At 40.3% G+C, this 20,335-nt stretch overlaps 1 long non-coding RNA gene across 1 annotated transcript in view; it reads right to left on the bottom strand.

Moving 5' to 3' along the window:
* Positions 1–16,725, bottom strand: part of LOC120407474 — a 128,382-nt gene extending 111,657 nt beyond the window's left edge. The window contains exons 1-2 of the long non-coding RNA XR_005600013.1: positions 16,601–16,725; positions 12,140–12,258 (exon numbers count right to left, since the gene is read on the bottom strand). This is a non-coding gene — a long non-coding RNA (uncharacterized LOC120407474). The remainder of the gene's footprint in view (positions 1–12,139; positions 12,259–16,600) is intronic.
* Positions 16,726–20,335: the final 3,610 nt, after the last annotated feature.

The following is a 20,335-nucleotide window of genomic DNA, read 5'->3' as shown; positions in this document are numbered from 1 at the left end:
ATAGTGTACTTAGATTTCTAGAAAGCCTTTGACAAGGTCCCTCACCAAAGGCTATTACGTAAATTAAGTTGTCATGGGATAAAAGGGAAGGTCCTTTCATGGATTGAGAACTGGTTAAAGGACAGGGAACAAAGGGTAGGAATTAATGGTAAATTCTCAGAATGGAGAGGGGTAACTAGTGGTGTTCCTCAAGGGTCAGTCCTAGGACCAATCCTATTCAATTTATTCATAAATGATCTGGAGAAAGGGGTAAACAGTGAGGTGTGTTTGTTTGATGACACTAAACTACTCACTCAAGATAGTTAAAAAGCAAGCAGAGAGAAAAAACAAAAAAATCTCACAAAACTAAAGTGATTGGGCAACAAAAAAAAAAAAAAAATTTAATAAATGTAAAAATAAGTAAATGCACAAAAAAAAAAAAAAAACCCTAACTATACATGATGGGGGGGGGGGGGCTAATTTAGCTACAGTCAGTCAAAAAAAATCTTGTTATCGTAGTTCTCTTCTTCTCTGAGATGAGTGTGCAGCAGAAGCAAAAAAAAAAAAAAAAAAAGGGGAATAAGGAAAAAAGGGAATAAAAGAGAATAAGACTGAGAATATATTATTGCCCTTATATAAATCCATGTACGCCACACATCTCGATACTGTGTACAGATGTGGTCTCTCTCACCAAAAAAAGATATTCTAGCACTAAAAGGTTCAGAAAAAAGCAAAAAAAAATGATTAGGGGGTAGAGGAGAGGATATGAGGAAAGAAGAAAGATAAAGAGACTCTTCAGTTTGGAAAAAGAAAAGAAAGAGGGGGGACATGATGAGGTATATAAAATCATGAGTGATGTTGAGAAAGTGGATAAGAAAAAGTTATTTATATATTTACTTATACCATAATACAAGAACTAGGGTGAAATTAATAGGCAGCAGGTTTAAAACAAATAAAAGGAAGTTCTTCTTCACGCAGCTACAGTCAACTTTGGGACTCCTTACCTGAGGAGGTTGTGAGGCTAGGGACTATAACAATGTTTAAAAAGGGAAGATATATTCATGGTGGCTAAGTCCATAAATGGCTATTAGCCAGGATGGGTAAGAATGGTGTCCCTAGCCTCTGTTCGTCAGAGGATGGAGATGGATGGCAGGAGAGAGATCACTTGATCATTGCCTGTTCGGTTCACTCCCTCAGGGGCACCTGGCATTGGCCACTGTCGGTAGACAGATACTGGGCTAGATGGACCTTTGGTCTGACCCGGTACGGCCTTTCTTATGTTCTTATGTTCTTATGTGATCTTGTTGTCATCCTCACCCATCTTCCAACCACTCATCTCCTCTTCCCCCATATATCTGTCACCATCTCTCATTACACCTGGCTGTAGCTTGAAACCTAAAATCTGCAGTCTGATCCTTGCAGCCAGATGCTTACACCTACAAAGAATCCCACAAGTCAATGGTGCTCGGCCTGAGTGTGTGCTGCTTAGATCGCAGTGCCAGGGCCTAGAGCCTTACCTATAATGTTGTTATACTGGTACCAAAACTATATCAGTTAGGGGTCTTTTCCTTTTTCAGCCTCAAAGAAAGTTATGCCAGTACAGCTCCTAGTGGAGGCACAGTTCTACTGGCATAAAGGTGCCTTATTCTGATATGGCTTATTTTCCTTCTCATACAGAAATAAGCTATGCTGGTAAGAGAACCTGTGTCCCCACTAGGGGAGTTACATATACTGGTGTAGCTAAAGCGGTACAATGTGTGTGTGTAATCAAGGCAGTAAATTATAAAATTCTTCAGGACAGGGACATTACAGACAAAGAAAGACAAAGTCCCATACAAACAAATGATGCTGAATAACTTAATACATTTGTATTTAGCAGATTTTAAAAGGCCTGTTGAGTAAGAAATGTTAGGGTTAAACCTTTCAATAAAATATAAATGGAGGAGCCTGGGTTTTGCACAAGAAGTTACCTTGACATTTCTGAAGTTTCCAAGTCAGGCACTCTCTGATTAATGGAAGCCAACGTGGTCCTGGATACCAGAGGCTGCATGGCCTTTGCAAACCAAAATGTACAGCAATAGCGTATACACCTGCAAGGCACATAGTATCCTTTCTGTGAGCACATTTTTCTACTATTCCCCTATACATCTATTATTGTAGAAACTGCTTTTACTCTGGAAAAACCTGTTGCATACTTTGGAGCATACATGTGTGTTGAAACTTATCAGCTTTCTAGTGGCTTTTATCCTCAGGCCTGCACTGGTGCAATGCAGAGCTGAACCTCCCCTATGGGTGCACTGGCAGGGATTGCATGTTTAGGGAGTATAATGCTACCTGGGAGTCCTTAGTGCACAGTGGACATGTGCCCATTGCTTCACCCCGTACAAGGGTGCAGCATGTGCTACCATGAGTGGCTGGCTAACTCTGGATGGTAGTTGTATGGCTAAAAGGAGGGGTCAGAGCCATAGTCCTGCCTCCCCCTTCATGACTTTCTGCCTTCTTGAGATGATTAGATGCCACAACACACTAGCAGGGAGCAGTTTCTGCACCCACTTGAGTAATAAGATTGCAAGTGTTGCCAGTTTCTGTACAGGGGAACAAGAGAGGGAAAGTTCCCCTCCTCCCAAGGTACCCACACAGGAGCGAATTGTGATCTGATCCAAAATGTGGAAGTATTTAAAATGTTATATAGAGAGAACAGATGTTACTTTCAGAAAAATGAACACCAGACTACATTATCTGGCAGTGAAAGCCTAGCTGCAAAATTGATTGAGAGTCTGGTAGCAATATCTGAGTGGGAGAGGCATTCCCTAAACCAAATAGAACTGTCAAAGCTGCTTGATGTTGGAATATAAAGCTGGTTACATTTCCTATAGTTTATGATCTAAGCTTCCATGAGTCATTCACAGACTGAGTTTCAGATTCTCAGATCTGATTCTCACTTCCCAGAAGTGCAACCCTATCAAGCCTCTCTTTGTCTATCTTAATCCCTTCCATAGATTTCACGGGACAGATCTTGGAGTCCAGACACAGCGTGCAGGGAGGGTGAAGGCAAAATTGGCTTCAAATCATCTTCAACATCCCCCCAATTCTACAGTAGTTGCCTGAAGCAGCCAGGGTTCACCAGAGCACAGACACCCCAACATGCTCCCCATGCGCTGAACACATAGGACTAGTCACAGCAGCTCTAGGTCATCCAAAGAGACCCCCTACTGTTGTGGATCCTCCATTAGATGGCTAATCCATCTTCGGGTAGCTGTGTATTGGCTGACCAATGCGGATTGCCCTAGTGACCCCACATCTTTATAAGGATGAATTTTTTCTAACTTTTTTGTATGAGTGAAAAATATTGCAGACAAGACTGGTCTTATTTTTAGAGACAGAACTAGTGAAAGTGTCTGTCACAAAAAGATCAACAGATACTAATAATTAAATGTTTAATATAAACACAATAACAAAATTTGAATCCAGAGCTTTTTAAACTGAATTTTGTCACATTATCAGCCAAACTACATGGAGTCTTTGGTGAGAATCAGAGGTGTTTTATGAGGTCTGATATTACATTAAGTCCTATGAATTTAATAGGAACAGACTCAAACAAGCAATGTTACAATCAACCATATATTTTCAGGGAGGAATTTTTTTCTTTATGTACAGCATTCAGCAATGGATTAGGTCCATTGTAAGAGGTTTGTGTGTTTTTATGAAGCATCAGGTACTGTACTTATTACTGGAGACAAAGCTTAAGATTTGATGGCTCAAAGGTCTGATACAGTACAGCAATCTGAATTGGTTTGGATAAATACAAGAACAGTAAAGTTCTAATGTACAGATTTGTTACCAGAATGTTCCTATTGTCTTCCTAATGTGCTGTCACACATGTATAAATCAGATTAGTGAGCCAGCAGTTAAAGTTGTCTTTTTAAAAAAGACAGTTTCTAGCAGAGAAGAACTTTCAATAACCCAGACTCAAGTGTAAACGAATACAAATACATTAAAATAATGCATCACCTTAAGAACAGTGATAGAAGACCACAAAACACCAATGCTTTGCTAAACAGGGTAATTGTTTTACATTTGTCATTTATCTTTGATACTGTGACCATAAGGGATCTATTCTAATACTAAAGCTTGTAATGGCATGTCTGACAACAGAGTTGCATGTTAGAGGCTGTTTACAGGAAGTATCCCAAATCCTAACTTCAATTCTCTTCAGGTTCTTACACCACACGAACAGTAACTGAGCATCTACCTCAAGAGGCATCAGTATTTCTTATGGAATTTCATAAATTCAAATATCCTTTAAAACACAGAGTGGAAATCTGGTCTGCTAACTGCAAGGGGATGGGGGAGGAACACACACACACACACACTCACTCACTCTCATTGCCCTATCATAGGTAATAGAACAGGTTCCCCTCATGATGCAGTCTTTCAACACTTCACAATTTATTTACAACATGCTATTCAAGTTTTTGTTTCCCACAGCATCAGGCTCTTACCTTCTCCCCAAACACCTGATGAGAGGAAGAAGAGATCTCATCTCTCTGCGACCCTGCACTTCTCTCTTCTTAACTGTCCTCAGCTCATAAGATGAATCATCTTTATTGATTAAGCACCTGATAATTAACTAATTTGGCCCATGTGGGGACACTTGCGAAGTGTACAGAGTGGTGAATCAACCCTTAGGCTACTCAGACACAGTCAAAAAGGTCATATGAGAGACAAGGTGGGTGAGGTAATATGTTGTAGACCAACTTCTGTTGATGAGAGAGACAAGCTTTCAAGCTTCCTGAAGAAGAGCTCGGTGTAAGTTCAAAAGCTTGTCTTTCTCACCAACAGAAGTTGGCCCAATGAAAGATATTTCCTCACCCACTTTGTCTTGTGACCACTACAGCTACAACACCACTACATTTACAATATATTCTTCCTTGAAGTCGCCATGTTGCATAGTCTACTCTAGCACTCCTCCTGTGCAGTGCAAACATGAAGCCATTAAGGGAAATAAGAATTTTTGCAATTCAGGGTCTTTATTTTGATCTGTAAAGGCTCTTATGATTTGGATATAGATACATGAGAAACAGCATTTCTTCTCATGCTTTATCCTGAGCTCGTATCAACTCAAGTACTCTTGCTAATAGATTTTAGATTTAAGTGTCTGAAACTGTTGGCAGCCTTAGCCACTGGGCTAAAAGTTATAAGGAAGGTCTTCCTCCTCCTCCTCCTTTCTCTGCCTCCACCCAGCTTCTTGCTAAACTAGCATAGGCACATAACTTTGAGAAGGTTTGAAGCTGATAATTCCCAGCAGACAGAGGCATCTCTCTGCACACCAGATTTAGGAGCCTCTCTCTGAGAAAGGGGCGGGGATTAGCACATACTCCTCTCTTCAGCATCTTCCCTTGACTAGTTAAGACAAGCCACCTAGCATGCTAGCTTTTGTGCATCCCCTTCTTGGATGCCGATCTGTTCCCATTCCTCATGGAGGGAGCCTAGGCAAGGCTTTGTGAATCCTACTGAGTTTCTAGGCACCTTAAAGTTAGGCATGGTGATGCTCATAATCCCCCTCACCTATTTTTTTTATATAAATCGAGCCCTTTCTAAATACATTACTATTATAGGGCTAAATTTCATACTTGGTTAATAGGGGTCTAATTATCTAATTGATAATCCACAAACACTTTTTCTTCTGAGGGACATTAAGATATTTTGTTACAGTGGGACTGAGAGTGGAATTTGGCCCATATTATTTAAAGAAAAAATAATTTTGTTAAAATGAATTTAAAACAACGGTAGACACTACTACAATTATCAGTTCCCATACTCAATATACAAGAATTTAAAAATATTAAATGAAGTTTCTTACAGAAATACTTTAAGTGTTTCCTTTAGATTCCTGCATTCTCCATTCAGTCAGTTTGCCTAGATTTCTGTTCCACTCAATTTTCACAATCAATTTATTTACTGTTGATGCTCTTTGAATCTGTTTCCTTTTTCCAGAAACCCCTCCTCCCATATTTTGCTTGAGTGACTTTCCTACTTCAAAGGAAACCTGAATGGAATATAGAATTGGCAGCAATCATTACACTTTGCTACAATTATTACAGTATCTGATCAGAGTAAATCTTTCTTCATCTCTTTTTATAACATTAATTCTAATACATTTTTCTAACCTTTTTTCAAGGGCTCGGTTACAGAGGATCTCATTTTGAATATGAAAAGTTATACCTGTATATAAACACCAGAGCTGGCATACCTTACAATATATTTCTTTATTAAGTAGGTAATGTAGCGTGATTCATGCCAGACATTGTCAGTTTACAATATTTCCTGCTTTCATCTTCAAAAATAAGTTTGTTTTCTCTGTAATGTCACCAAAGTTCAACAAATTGACCAGGGAAAATATATTATACTGGCTTCTGCTTTCTGCATAGCTGGTTACAGTTCATAGACTCCAAAGCCTGAAGGGACCACTGTGATCATCTAGTCTGACTTCCACCATAACTCAGGACATAGAACTTCCCCAAAATAATTTATTTTTAACTAGGGCATCTCTTACAGAAATAACATCCAATATTTCCTTCCCTGCATTATTGAAATTTTACCATTTCCATCTAATAATGGATCGATACCATCATTGGGATTCTTTTTTGTTCCCAATATACTTAAAGAAAACCCCTCCTTACTGTCCTTAACTCTGCTGGCCATAGATTTCTCCCTCCTTTGCATGAAGCATTGCTCAGATATATGTTTTAAAGTATTTCTGAATGACAAAAATGCAGGACAGAATACAGCATACTATGGCTCTCATCTCATATTGCCTCTCTGTATGTTCTGTTATACAAATACAATGAATGGAATATGCAGCAAAAATTTGCAGTGAAGATAGAAGTGAAGAATTTTGCCTGTAGGTTGATAAGTCTCTAATTCAACAGCTGTATATGTTACATGTGAATATACCTAAGCTTTCATTCCTAGAATGGTAGTTTCTGTGAAGCAGGAAAGTTAAACAACTTTTGTAACATAAGGTTGTGAAATAATTGTTCCTTGCATTTCTATAGCCCTGCCGTTTAATTTTTTTTTTCTGAAAATCCACTTTGAAATATTTAGCCAAATACAAAACAAACAGCCTGCTATTTCAAACCATATCTAAGGATGTGTTTCCTTTTAACTTCCCCTCAAATTTACTCTCTGTGTGACTAAAAGCCTTGAAACTCAAGTGAAGACTTTAAATAAAAGCTTCTACAAAAATGTATACATCAGTTTTTATCTTTTTTCCCTTGGGTTGTAAGTCACTTCATATGATGCAGCATTATAAAGAATAATTAAAAACCAAGGAAACACTCAAGTCAATCTAGAAATCTATAAAGCTTCAGGGCCGCTCAGAGGGGGGACAAGTGGGGCAATTTGCCCCAGGCCCCGCAGGGGACCCCACGAGAATATCGTATTTATAGTATTGCAATTTTTTTTATGGAAGGGGCCCCCAAAATTGCTTTGCCCCAGGCCCCCTGAATCCTCTGGGCAGCCCTGTAAAGCTTTAAGCTTACAGACTTAAAAATTCACAACCAAAATGATAGTTTGGGTATTTCAATGATTATTACACAGCAGTAGTTGTGATTTAAACATTTGACCATCATATTTATGAGTGTAGATAATAGCAAGCACACAGCAACCAGTGCTCATAGAACCTAAGGACCAGGACTGTCAGGCCCTATGGTGATTAAAGTAGCTTTCTTTTAAGTTGTTAGTTGCCATTGTGAGGGGAGAACATAAGATGTATTGAATACTGCATGAAGTACTAAGAATAGGAAAAGCCTAAAAGCTTTTCCTAACATTTACATTTGCTTTTTGTTCCCTTTGGTCAACAAAGATCTTTTATTAAAAAGTGAGACATTTTGAACCTTTGGTATTAACGAGTTTTCAAATTGGAATGCTACAGTTTCAACAAAATGGCATCTTGCTTATCTGTATGCAGATAAAACCCAGAACATGATTTTTGTTTTGACAGTGGTACTAACCCACCTTCAAAGGTTTCCTTTATACATTATTAAGAGATAACATTCTGTGTACTAGAGTGCACACAGGAAAGGTGGATCTAGTTATTAAACACATTCTTTTATGTGGATAAAGTTATTCCATATAGATACTTTAAACCAGAGATGGGCAAACTATGGCCCGTGGGACCATTCTCCCTAGCCCCTGAGCTCCTGGCCAGGGAGGCTAGCCACTGGACCTTCCCCTGCTGTTCCCTCTCCCCCACAGCCTCAGCTCATGCCACCGGCACAATGCTCTGGGCGGCAGGGCTGTGAGCTTCTGGGACAGTGAAGCTGCAGAGCCGCGGCCTGACCCGGTGCTCTGTGCTGCATGGTATGTGGCTGGCTCCAGCCAGGTGGCGCAGCTGCCTATCATGGTGCAGCCGTGCTGCCAGCCACTGGTGCTCCAGGCAGTGCAGTAAGGGGGCAGGGGGAGCTGGATAGTGGGCAGGGGAGTTTGGGGTGGTGGTCAGGGACCAGGGGTGTGATAGGGGTTGGGGCAGTCAGAGGGCAGGAAAAAGGAGGGTTGAATGGAGGCAGGGGTCCTGTGGGGACAGTCAGGAAGGGGGGGGGGTTGGATGAGACGATGGGAGGCAGTCAGGGGCAGGAGTTCCGGGGGCGGTCAGGGAGCAGGGGGGTGGATGGGGCAGGGGTCGGGGAGGGGCAGTCAGGAATGAGAGGGTGTGTTGGATGGGGTGGTGCGGAGCAGTTAGGAGTGGGGGGTCCGGGGCAGGTCAGAGGACAGGGAGCTGGGGGGTGGATGGGGCAGGAGTCCCAGGGGGCCATCGGGGTGAGACCTGTAGGGGGAAGAGGGAGCGGGCCATGCCTGCCTGTTTGGGGAGGCACAGCCTCCCCAAACCGGCCCTCCATACAATTTCTGAAACCCAGTGCAGCCCTCAGGTTTGCCTGCCCCTGCTCTAGACTAAATTCAACCCTCCAAATTCAAGTCAACATAAATTGTCCCAACCAGAGTTAATTTGAAATAAAAGCATACATAAAAAATAGAGAATTATTTATTCCACAAGAGTGGACAAATTAATGAGATGTAATTTCTCATTCCTAAAAAGGGCCTTGTACATAAATTGTGTAAAGCAAATAAAAAGCAAATGGAGACATTAGTCAGTCATGTCCTAGAAAAGAAATATGGCTGTCTCAGAAACCACACATTTTCAACCCTGTACTGATATATTTTACCATTTCCGCCTAATAATGGATCGATACCATCGTTGGGATTCTTTTTTGTTCCAAATATACTTAAAGAAAACCCCTCATTGTCCTTAACTCTGCTGGCCATAGATTTCTCCCTCCTATTTTCAAAGACTTCAGCCTGCTAAGTTAAATTCTCGGGCTTGTGTTTTGCAAGTGAGCATGAATGGTCCCTCTGGTCTTCAAACCCCTAAATCTACACTAAACGCCTGAAACATGATAGGGCTCTTACAGCAATAGGGCACATAGTTGCATTTACACACCTTTTAATGCTTTTAGCAAGTATTTAAGACCATAAAAGGTCTCTGTGCATCAACGTGAGAACACGCAGCTGAGTGGAAAGGCTTTGGCAAGGAGAAATCCAATATGGAGAAAAGCAATACTTAAAATGAAGTGACCTCTCTATATAATGTAAGTGAGGACACAGATAGGAGTTGACTGTATGATAACAAGCAAGAGGGGGAAATAATAACTTTACAATGGGGGGTCGTGGGGTGTTGAGAATCTAACATAAGTGGACACGTCAGTGAGTAGTAAATTAGAAACACAATTGGGTAGCACAGCTTGTTATTAGTCACTCTCAGAACCATACAGCATATATATCTCCTTCTGGGCACCTATGCAAGAAGGAAAATCCACTCTATTTCTTTGTATTCCAGTTTCAAAGGAGAGTAGATCAAAGCCCACTACAGAACTTTTACACATTCTTCTGAAGCGTCTGGTGCAAGCCACTCTCAGAAACATATTGGCCCACACATCTGATCCCATATGGGAATTCATATATTTCTATATTGTAAACCTTGATAAAACAAGAAAAACATTTTATGTTGTGCTTTAATAAGTCTTCTTGGAACATAAGGATAATACTTTGCATGAGACTATAGTCACAATAAGTTACTTGTACAGTTATACATCCCTATTTGGCTTAATCATTTATTTACCTTCAAAAGCCGCTTTGTTGCCTCGTATACTGTTCTGCCATCAACATTATACCCTAAATTATGTCTTCAGTTTAGATTAATCTTCACAGTGCTTCATAAACAAACAATGGTATATTATATACTTTGTGAATCCATTCAGACTATTTAATAAGGGTTTTCATCATAACAAACTGCTGACTCACAAGCATTAAAAAAAATACATGCTTCAATGAATAATATGATCAAACACATAATTTAAACTTCAAATACAACAATAGATTAAAACCAAAATTGACTATACAAAAGAAGCCTACATTATATAATCTGTGTATTTTACCGAGCGTTGTTCTCATTGCTGTAAACAAAAACCAAAGTAATCTGCAATGGACAGAAAAAACTGATGTTTTATGTTTAGTTTTAGAATTTTATTGACATCAGTTCTCCTTTCCAACCTTCACACAATAATCAGAATCTGTATGTGCATCAATAAGAAAAATCAACAGGATGAGCTATGCAGCTTGTTTTCATTATTGTCCCGTAAAGGTTAAATCCTGTCATTCTCTCTCAACTGTTAATTAATCCAAACTCCAACCAACATATTGATATTTCCACCTTTCCATTCTTGCCTTCTAGTCAGCACTTTGTTGTTCAGTCAGCAATGATTGGAAACTCATTTGGCTGAACACCTATTAGTGACCCGGCTAAAGAGTAATAACCTGATTTAAAAACTCTTCAACTGCCTTACCTCCTGAAAGTAGTTTAACAATTTAAGCTGCTTTAAGCGCTAAGATGTGTTAAAGCTCCCCTTGAGGATCTGAAGTCATCTTAACCATTTAGACTGCTTTAAAGAGTTAAGATGGCTTAGTTTCTTAAAGCATCTGATGGACTGATTTAAAAAAAAAAAAAAAGATTGTGAGCACCTGCTACTCCCATTGACTTCCATACATTAAGAAATCAGACCATGAACGCCTTAATATGACTTAGAAGCTTGAGTAACCATTTAAGGAGTTAAGCTGATTTAAACTATCTGAGCCCTGTATATATTTCAGGTCATTATCCAAGATATTCCAAATAGTTTCAGAGGCTGCAACTTTGTACAAATTTGAACCCAGGCTGAATATTCATCACATCCCTAATACCAAGTTCTAGTCTCTCACATTTTTATTTTTAGAAGCTGCTCATGTGTTATTGAAGCAAACAATGTTTATCATTACAAAGTGACCAAGCACATTGTGAGGTGCTTCCTCTGAAGCATCAGGTATTGGCTAGTGACCAAAAAGGTAGGATGCCTACTGGCTAAATGGACAAGACATCTAAGCTGGTATGATAATTCCAGTATCTGTGTGTTCCAGACTTATCAGTACATCTGTTCCCCCCAGATAAGCACATGCCAATAAATTTGAGAGACAACTTAGAGTGCCTCAAACTGAAATACATGGAAGACCCTGTTTTCATACAGAAAATGGCACATCACTATGGATTTCAAAGATGGCCTCTAGACCTGATAAGCACTGTATGCTATTTTAGTGAAGAGATCAACCTCTTAGGATTCGAGGCATTTGCTCCTTGAAATGATCAGCAAGGGCAATGACAAGAAATGTTTGGTGTTTGAATGTTTGTTATTTTAATATTCTTTGCATTGTGTCTTACTGTCTTGTCACATCATACCAGGCATAACACGATGTGCTTTAACACTATCTGACAGAGTGTAGCTAACACAGTGCACCGAGAGGGTGAGAAGAAAAACAGCAAAATTCACATCTCTCCTCTGCTCTTTCCACCTTAACATTTCTGCAGTAAATGAGAAACTTGATTTCCCCCTCCCATCCCTCCAAGTAAAAGCAACCTGTTCCAGGTTCAGAAATTACATTCACTAGCATTAATTTCCTCGAGCTGCAACTTCATTCACTGTGGTCCTTGTAACCGAAAATTAAGCCCAAATAAAATACTGCTTTCTCTGTATCAGTATTCAGTACACAGCTTCAAGAACGTTTTTTTTCTTACCAGTCACAGCTCAGTTTTGCTCTCTCTCTGGGAAAAGGGGAAATAGTTCTATTTTCTTTTACTTGATTGCTTAAAGTTTTCCCACTCTGTTGCACTCTCAGCAGGCATCTAGGCTTGTGCTGAGTGGAAACAAAAAATGGTCACTTTGAATTCTAGCCTGGCATCTTACTTCCAGTCCACACCTCAGAATAAACCTGAGGCATGGTAAGGTGAGAATTTTACGTGTCATTCAGTAAACTACAATTTACCTGATTGCTTTCAAATAATGCCAAATTCCTGGATGTTTTCATATAATTCAAAGCAAAGCAAAAGAGAACAATGGGCAAGATTAACCCATACAAAAGTTGGACCACTTTAACTATAGTGGTACAGTAAAAACAGTACAATATCCTAGAGTGGATGCTGGTGCATTGGTATAAGGTGCTTATAGTTTATTCTCATATGTGAAAGGGAATGTTACACAGGTATAGGCATCTTTATACAAGTATTACACACAAAAAACTATGATAAAAGAACATTAGGTTTTGCAAAGTCAAGCACTCCCACAACAGTTGCAAGGAGCAGCAACACTAGCAGCCACACTGCCCACGCAGGTTTGGCTCTGTGGCCCCGCTGTCATGAGAGAGGGCTGGCAGGGCCAAACGTAGGTGGGCAGTGGGGCAGCCAGCCACTGCCAATTATATGTGCCATGCATAACGTGTATGTCTTTGGTTGCCAGAGTTTGAAAGCACAGGAGATATATAGACTCCCTGCTTTTGGTTTCAGTGCCCATCTTCCCCCCCCCCCCCCGCAATCATTATAAGGAAAGTCCTTTGAACCCCTGTAGCCCTGGCCTGAAGCATGCTTTGTTGCTTTAGGAGGGAAGATTCGTCCACTCACACACAGGAACTATAAGGGGGACAGGGCAAGCTCAGCTGTTCTGTAGAGCTAGCCAATACGCAGACTGGTAAGCACCAAGAACTGTGAGAGGCTCGAGCAAGCCATTGCTAAAAGTATAGCCAAATAATTGACTACATGTGCAGTTCATTATTAAAAATGTTTGAGACCAAACAACCAAACTTAGCCAATTTTACTGTCTAAGAAAAAGTAGTACAAGATAAAAGGAGACATACATAGTCTCTGTCTGGGAAACAAATCTTATCTCACAACATATTCCCCTTACACTGAAGCTGTGCTTTCAAGATACACTCCCCAAATCTCTTATATTTATCATTGCCAGGAGAGGAAGGTTGAAAATAAGAATAGTAGCTGCTGTCAAGAGGACAAGTTCAGTTCAAGCAGCAAATCCTGAATAAGCAAGAGAGGGAATTTTTTTTAAATGGCCCCCACATTTTGGGACATCACCTCCCAACAATGTAGAAGCAGACTTACGACTGCTCATTTCTGGAAGGGCCCCCAGCTTTTGATTGTGATTCCACCAGCTATGTGCCAGAAGTCACTGAATGAATTTGGGACCTATCAGAGGATTTACTACTCAGTCTTCTGGCACCTCATTTTGGCCACATTTGGGGATTCACTCTCAACCACCCCATGCCCCCTCCTTTGGTCGTTTGCCCTGTCTCTCCCCCTCTCTGGGCTCAATTACTCCATCTTCACAACTCAGAGTATTCCCTCTTCATGGTTTGGTCCTCCAGACAGGTCTAACAGGTCATTATAGTTTTCCCCTTCTAGGGTATCAAAGTTCCACTAGATGATCTGTCTCAGGCAATCTTCCATTCCACTGCCCAGACTATACCATTTCCCCAGTGGCTTGCTAGAGGAAACCACAGCATACTCTCCTCCTAGACCTTCACCTTATCTCTAGCCTACTCCCCTCCTCACTACGGAATGACTACAGAAATCCTTCTTGAAGTCCCCTCTTGCACTCTACTTACTGACTTTATATTAGTTCAGTCTGCTGCTGTGCAGCTGGTTTTCCTCATCCACCATACCTCATCTGCCCCGACTCTACTCCAGATGCAGCCTGGCACAGGGTTAATTGGCCCATGTTACCTATTCTGACCTTGGGTGGGGTAGACACCCCAACACTGGGCCTCAACATTGTTAGCCTACATGGGCCACATTTAACCTTATTTTGTTCTTACATCTGTAGGATGTAATCTCAGGATTACAGTACCATAGAAAAGGTACAGAAATAAGGTGAAACCAAAATACTCCCATTGATTTCAATAGTATTTTACCCATGGAGTTTTGGTAAACAACTGATACAATACATAACCAGAAATAATATATTTTCCATATCGTAAATAAGAGACAGAGTTTATATGTAAATATACTAGGGAGCCCAAGCTTCAAATGTGGGCAGCTAAATTAGATGTCAAAATTAACACTTAACAAATTCAGACACTTTGTACAGGTATTTGGTTGCCTAAATGCAAAATTTCGAATGAATTGTGGAAAAATTACACATTTAGTATCTTCATTTTACATTGCTTCCCTCTACCCCCAAAGTTTTTAAAATATATGTAATCAAGCATTTCCAGCTAGCAATATTTGAATAGTTTTTAACAGTGGATACTACTATTATACAGGTTACTGGTAACCCTGAGGAGCTTAAAGGATATGAATGTTACATGAAGAGAAGGATTTTAACAAGAGTAATAATGGTTTTGCTGTTGTTGGAGCAAGGATTTAATAGTCTCACATCTGAAAGGATTCTAGTAAAGAGCTTTAATGAGAAGAATGAGGAGTACTTGTGACACCTTAGAGACTAGCAAATTTATTTGGGCATAAACTTCCGTGGGATAAAACCCACTTCATTGGATGCATGCAGTGGAAAAATACAGTTGAAAGATATATATACACAGAGAACATGAAAAAATAGGTGTTGCCATACTAACTCTAATGAGACTAATCAATTAAGGTGGGCTATTATCAGCAGGAGAAAAAAAAATTTTGTAGTGATAATCAGGATGGCCCATTTCCAACAGTAGAGAAGAAGGTGTGAGTAACAGTAGGGGAAAAAATTAGCAACCATGTTAATCCAACAGGCCCAACTGCATTGGACACCTGTGGAGCCTGTGCTAGTAACTGATTTAAGTGACTCAAAAATAACTTCTTCAAACCCAAGCAGCATTTAATTGCCAAAGGGAACCCAACATTTAGGGAAATGGATTTAACACAAAGAGTGTAAAATGTCCATTTCCTTATCTAAACTTAATCTTTCTATCCATAATTTAGGTAGGTCCAGTTTATTCCCATCTCTGAGTTGGGAGAGCCAGCATGCTCAAGTCATGTGTTCTCTCTGAGTCTCAATCATTTTGGGCACCAGTATCAGTCTGCTGCCACCTCACTCACCCCTCCTCCTTTCTGAGGCCAGCATATTTAAGTTTTAGATTCCTCTTTAATTTGAGGCTGTCAGTCTTGGAAGAGTAAGTCATGCCATGTTTGGATGGAACCAAATAGGTAGCTAATTCCTATTGTTGTGTTAATTCCTTTGAAGGAATTAATTAATTTTTATTCAATGGGAAAAAATTACTTAATTTACTCCCCACTTCTCTTCTCCCAGTGAAAAAATGTCAAAGTGAGAAACAGATTCATTTTTTTTAAAACACTTAAATATGTAATTTTTCATCAAAAAACTTAAATTTCATTTTTTTCTTCATGAAATATACTTTGTTTTATTCTTAACGGCTCTGTACACTGTGTAACACACAACATCATTGTTCTTGCACTGCATCTCCAGTTCTATGGCTAAAGAGAATCAACACTGCTATAGAAAGATATTGGATTTGTGTAAATTGGAGCAACTCCATTAATTTCAAAGGAGCTACTCTGATTTATACCTGCTGAGAATTTGGCTCATTGTGTTGTGCCACACACTTTCAAATAAAGATCTGCCCACCATCTCAGTGGGCATACATGTATCTGAGTTAGGTTTGGGCTAGTATATGGCTATGAATTCAAGGTTGGATTGGGACTAGGATCCAGATTCTGCCATGAATTCAAGAGATGTTTTCACAACATTGCCACCATCATTTAAATTCAGATTTCCAGTGTTAGTCCATTACTCATGGCTACCTCATGGACACTTACTGGTGTAGTAACCTATGTCTAACTCCCCCAGGTGAAACAGAGCAGTGATTAGCACACCCAGGGATGTGGGGAAAGGCAGAGGTAGGGTAGGCTGACCCCTGGGTGCTGTCACATACCAGACTCACACCAGCTGCTGTAACTTATGTTAGCAAATAACTGCCCTCCTGGAAGTGCACACAGCTCCATCCCTGTCCTAGAACACTCTACATCCTGACCAAAAATGTACCCATGTAAGTGCAGCTAGAAAGGGCCAGTGTATGATTGGTTATGACAACTCAGGGTTCTGCTACACTATTTGGATTCTCCACTGTTACCTTAAGATAGCTTTCAACTCTCTCTTTGCCACTTTAAGAGGAATTCTCTGTGTATCGCGTTAACATAGGCTAAGAATCTGGGCTTATATAGTCATATAGTGAGGAAGGTTACCTTGTTTATTGTGACCCTACCTCTGAGGTCACAGATGGTCCACACAGTAATATCTAGTACATAGGGTGGCAGCAAAAGGTTGAAGAGGCGAGTGGAGGAGTGAAGGGAAATAGGGCAGAAAAAAGGGAAAGGAAAAAGAGAGCCGCACAGATTTAGTCTGTCATAAAAAAAACTAATTTAACTCTGATGTCACAATACAATGATGTCACTCAACCATGAGCTCTTTCATGGGGCAACAGCAGAAGAGAAAGAGGGAGGGAGGAGATAAGAATAATATGTATGTGTACGAGATCTTTCACGCTGGTGTTAAAAGAGTTATAAATCAAAGATGCCATCTAATTTACTGTAATTTTAAACAATATCTTGTATGCATTTATCAGAGGGGTAGCCATGTTAGTCTGGATCTGTAAAAGCAGCAAAGAGTCCTGTGGCACCTTCATAGACTAACAGACGTTTTGGAGCATGAGCATGCATCCGACAAAGTGGGTATTCACCCACGAAAGCTCATGCTCCAAAACGTCTGTTAGTCTATAAGGTGCCACAGGACTCTTTGCTGCTTGTATGTATTTGAGACAGATTTGGAGTTAGTTGTGTCCATCTATGAATGCTTTATATGTTTGTGTATTGAAGAGAATCACTAAATGTACATATTGAATTAGTTCAACATAGGATTACAAGGAAATGCATCCAGGAAGTGGGAGTATAGATCCAGAAAGCTATACATGTCAAGTGATAACGTGTTGTCTGACCTCCCTTTCCCCCCATTATGGATAGAGAGGTTAAGCTTAGATAAGGAAATAGGCATATTAGAATCTGTGTGTGTTAAATACATTTTCCTAGTGCTTGTCAGATAAGTTCAGCAAATAAGGAATCCAGAGAGCAAAGGACTTTGCTCCCTGAAAAAGAGGGAGACAGGTTTTGCAGGGAGCAGAGATGGCTTCTTAGACAGAAGGTGAGAGAGCCAAGAAGAAGAAAAACTTAGGCTGAGACCCAAGACCCACTAGGGTGGTTGAAGGAATGGGCCTGCCTTGGTCTCCTACATTAGAAGGACTTTGGGGTCAGTTCGGCTTGTATGGAGGTCTTTTGTTGTTTTAGTTCTCTTTCCCAGAAATACATTAGTTTTAAGAAGGTTGCACTGCTCTTTGAAACACACTGATCACAAGCTCCCAGAGGGGAACAAGAACTGCACGTATATGAACCCAGGCAGACCCATAGGGAAAAATGGCTGATACAAGGGTGCTGCAGCCCAGATCTCTGGTCTGAGAGCGGGGGAACCACACGATTCCAACTAGAGAGAGGTAAAAGCCAGAAGGCCTAACACCTGAGGCGGTGCACTCAGAGATATCACAAAGGGGACAGAGGTGCAGTTAGCCCCAAACTATGCCAGCATTTAATTGCACATCTTTCTTTGTTAGTCTATTGAAAAACACTGAATAAATTTTTGCACTCAGTCCTCAATCCCTTACACATGTGAATGGACCCATTGATTTAAATAGGTCTTCTCATATAAATAAAGGTGATGCATCAGGTCCTGGGGTAACACTTAATACTATGCTAGTCATTTTTATTTAAAAAAAAATGTGTACATGTTACCGGATAAATCTGCCTGAGTGAAGAATGCAGGAGCTGATGGAGAACAGGTATCTTGACATGAAATACTGTGCTTTTAAAATTGTAAACCTTGTTTACTAGGTTTAACTGCATAGCATTCTTATAAAAAGTGACACAACAAGGCAAGAAGCATCAAAAATACTCTAAACACTCACACTCATGGCTTGTCAGCTATCCACTATCAGTTATAGATAGCAGATGTGGGCATAGAAATATCCTCTCTACCCCATTAACTTCCTTTCTGAGGCATCTGAACCATTTCCAGTAGTTCAATACATCTTGAATGAGAAACATCTTTCTTTAAATATGATACCTGCTTGAGGGCTGAAACAGAATCAGCAGGACAGAATAGTAGCCTTACTTCAGAAATAACGGTACAGAACATCAGGTGACTCATATTTTAGGAGACAGGGGAAAACTGTCTGCAGAAATTTTTCTTTCAGTCTTTTCTCATGAAGTTGATGCTTCTATCAGCTTAAACTGTTAACAACATGCTACCTATTACTATCAATGCTTGCTTGCTAAAAGCAAGATAAAGGGATGACACTTCCAAGGCAGGCAACATTTGTGCCTGGTGTCAGGAGAAACAGCAAAGTGAAATTTAAAATAAAAAGCCTTTGAAAAGGTAAACCAGTCTCTAGCCTGTAAATATGTGTTAGCTGTTGAGTTTCTATTTGTGTAAAGTAGACCAAAACAAGGAAGGGCCAAAGAGAAAATGTGTTTGTGATCCCATCTGAGTCTCCATTTGTCTGCAACATAAAGCCACAATTTAGTATAATTTAGCATGATTGGCAGCTCCAGAGAAGCCCAGGAATAGAACAGCACAGTAAGTATTACAGGATAGTATTGAGGTATGCTGGCAGAGTTTGGGGGGAAGCTTGTACAGCATTCTGCATCTATTGTGACTTTCCCAAGCCAGTATTTTTAGCTTCTTGCTATCATGGATACTAAATTCACTCACAGCATTTAGAAAAAGAAAAATAGGGAAGCCACACCTGTTTGGATACAAATTTCGAAACATTATACTATTCACATCGAACTGCAACTGCTATAGATCAACCTAAGCAGAACTCTCACAAAATCCATAAGATGTCTGAGAGGAAAGCATTTTTGGCTAACATAATTAAAGGAGTTCTATTCCACGTATCCACACATAGAGAACTGGAAGTCTGCTTTGAAATTAACCAAATCAGAGAGGTTGCCAATTTTTGTTGGCTCCTCTATTCAGATTTTTGTATATGTTCTGGGGATTTTCCCATCAGCTGAACCACAGTGTCTTCCATAGTTGTTAACTGGTTTTAGTGATAGTGAAACTCACTGAACATGTTTTGGCAGCATTTTCATATTTTTGTGAAACCACCAGTATAGGTGTCCCACCCATCTGGGTTTTACCTGGACAGTCCAGTTTTTGGCTTCTGCATCTGGGTGCCATTTAGGGTTTCCAGGTGCCTTTTTTTTTTTTAAACCAGAAAGCCCGATTATCACAGGGCAGGGGAGGCACTGGGTCATTAACCTGCACCAACCCCTGCTCAGCTGAGATTGCCTCCTTACCTGCACGTAGGCTCCTTGAGGCAATCCAGCAAGCTAAGTGGGGAGGGAGATGAGTGAGCAATAGGGGCAGGGCCTCAGGGGAAGAGGTGGAACACAGGTGGGGTCTTGGGGGAGGAGAGGCGGAGCAGGGGCCGTGGCCTCCGGTTTCAGGTTACCAGCAATTAGAAAGGTGGCAACCTGCACTAATAAGGCAAAGTATTACTTTCTCTAAAAAAGTACTTGGCACTGCTTGAGTCTAGATGTAGAAGAGTCTTTACTAGGGGAATCCTTACTAGAAGTCTAAGTCAAGGCCTGTTAAAGCCAGTGGGAGTGTTTCTATTGATTCAATGGGCTTTAGATCCAGCCATAGGTTGGGAAGTTTAATAATCTATTCCCTATTTATGGAAACAGTTCCCAAATTTCTCTATTCACCCAGCAAAGATTGACATATAGTATGAGGTTATACAGTAGTTACTAATTAAGGTAACTTCATCAGATAGCTCAGTGGCTTGAGCATTGGTCTGCTAAATTCAGAATTGTGAGTTCAATCCTTGAGGGGACCACTTAGGGATCGGCGGCAAAATCAGTACTTGG

The sequence above is a fragment of the Mauremys reevesii genome, linkage group 6 (assembly GCF_016161935.1).
Source record: "Mauremys reevesii isolate NIE-2019 linkage group 6, ASM1616193v1, whole genome shotgun sequence".
Taxonomy (NCBI): Eukaryota; Metazoa; Chordata; order Testudines; family Geoemydidae; genus Mauremys; species Mauremys reevesii.
Note: the sequence above shows the minus strand (reverse complement) of the source record. Positions and strands in the feature narration are given on the sequence as shown.